Source organism: Palaemon carinicauda, chromosome 19, assembly GCF_036898095.1.
Source record: "Palaemon carinicauda isolate YSFRI2023 chromosome 19, ASM3689809v2, whole genome shotgun sequence".
Classification (NCBI taxonomy): domain Eukaryota; kingdom Metazoa; phylum Arthropoda; class Malacostraca; order Decapoda; family Palaemonidae; genus Palaemon; species Palaemon carinicauda.
Window position 1 is genome coordinate 53359841 of NC_090743.1, and position 2500 is coordinate 53362340.

Below are 2500 nucleotides of genomic sequence, written 5' to 3' on the forward strand. Positions count from 1 at the left end.
AAAAGACCAGCAATCAACTCCCGATAGACGCAAATAGGATTTGCGAGCAATCCGTAAAAATTGACAAGAGCCCTGTTGGCCTGAGCATCGAATAATGTACCTGGTAGTGGTCAGACATGGTTCACTGCACCTAGGATAAAAGGAAGTGAGCTGAAATTTAATCTCAAAACCACCTGCTGAAAATCAGGATTGTGATTTTTTTTTTTTTGGGGGGGGAATAGCCCTGTCCTAAGAAAAGGAAGATATATGGTGCATATGGATATGTAATCATATATAGATTCATACATCCATATATATACAACCATATACTGCTTAAATATATATATATATATATATATATATATATATATATATATATATATATATATATATATATATATATATATATATATATATATATATATATATTACACACATGCGTTCGTGCTCAGATGTCAAAACAAAAGGCATTGATCTAGCAACTTCATTCTGCTCGTGCCAGTTCTGAAGTCACCCACTTCAAGCGGAAAAGGGAAGTATGATAATATGCATTATATATACAGTATACATACATACACATACATACCAACATCCCGTAATACTGAAAACAGTATCATACCAATCTCTTTACCTTGCAATTGAGAAGACAGCTAATGGGAAACGATATAATAAGGCCGAACAGATGAAAAGGACTTAGAGAACTTAGATGATGGGAGTGAAGCGAGTCACTATAGTAGGCTGACGCCTCGCTTTTTGTTGTTGAGAGACTTCTTCTTCTTCTTCTTCTTCTTCTTCTTATTTTCCACCTCCCTTTCTATTCGTCTTGAATAAAAAAGGTATATAAAGCTCAGCAGAGTCCCGATTCTATTCAGGAAGACTTCCAGGACGGCAGGACAACTTTGCGACAGTATCGGCTTTCATTGGCTGAAGGAGGGAGAAGGGTGGGGGTAGGAGGGGAGAGGGAGATGGTGAGGATGGGGGGTGGGTGGGAGGATGGAGGAGGTGCGTCCTTTCTCCGGCCCAATCATTCAATATTCTGGATTCCTCCCAAGGTGTTTCTATGTGTGTATTTCACACTTTGTTGAGAGAGAGAGAGAGAGAGAGAGAGAGAGAGAGAGAGAGAGAGAGAGAGAGAATTAGGAGTGATTGAGTAATGACTTTCCTTCCTTTTATCATTTGATACACTTTTTGAGGACCTTTTTATCTGCAACTTTTTTTTTTTACATTCTAAGGTGTGTATTTCTTTCAAGGTGTGCGAAGAGAGCATTAAAGGAGGAGATTAATCATTTATCTACTTTCTCTTTTCCCACTTGCTCACCTTTGGAAACCCTTTTCCCTTTATGCTTTTAAAATCTCTTTAGAAAATTCCCCTTTTAAGACCCTTGTTACTTATAAAATCTTTCAAAGTTCAAAATTTTAGAAGTGCACTTCTTGTCTAAAGAAACCGATGATTATAAGATGTGTACATCATTTAAATCCCAGATATAAATACGTTAAATTTAATCATAAATAATATGTAGGAAATAGAAAAAAATATAAGGCCTCGACCAGATAAATGTAAACCCAATTCCAATAAAATTTCATCCGTTACTTTTAATTTATTAAATATCAGACAGGATGGATTGCTATTAATATTGTGTTTATTCAAATAGCTACACATCTGAGAGAAGTTGTACAAGTGTACCTCCGTATGCATCCTCTTTTACTCTAAAAACCTTAATGGCATTGCTTGACATTTGATGTTTTATGGGCATAGTTGTTATTATTCCTGATAAAGCATTGTTAATGATTTGTTCATTGTCTTCATCACTGTCACCATTTGCATCTTTTAGACAAGATTTGTTTTAATTGGTAGCGATAAATGACTTGTGCTCATTTGTTACTATTCTTGAAATATATTATTTTCATAGTTTATTACTTCTCTTGTAGTCTATTTATTTCCTTGTTTTTCTTCACTGGACTATGATGATGATGATGATGATACTTTTAGAAGCAAACATATAAAAAGGGAATAAAATTCAACATTAAAATATTTCAAGAATAAAAAATTTGTTTAAAAAAAAACAATGAACATTATGAATAAAAATAATACAATATGAAAAACAGTATTCTTTAGGAGCATCAACAATTAATCTTTTCTTAAAAATAACTCATTGAACACAATGAATAAAAAACAAATATAATAAGAAAAAAATTACTCTTCTGGAGCAAGATATTCTATGCGGACTCAAATAAAGTATTTCTAAAGACTCAGAACTATTCAAAGAAGAATAAAAGGCTTTCAAGGGTACTGAGTCCAACTCCATTCTCCCAGGGAAAATGACATTTGAAACTCTCTAACTCCAATAAAACCGATATTTCAAATACAAAAGTGAAATGCTTTGAAAACGTTTCTCAAACGAATATACTGACAAAGTATTCTATAATCAGCTTTGATATTTCCTTCCACTTCACAAGCTTATTGTTGAATTAACATAATCGGACATAGGAACGAATTAAAAGACCATAATTAAATGGTACT

General features: G+C 33.4%; 1 long non-coding RNA gene across 1 annotated transcript in view; it reads right to left on the bottom strand.

Annotated features, from left to right (window-relative positions):
- LOC137658245 (uncharacterized) overlaps nucleotides 1-2500 on the bottom strand; it is a 451790-nt gene that overhangs the window by 344401 nt on the left and 104889 nt on the right. The gene's annotated exons all lie outside the window — the stretch shown is intronic.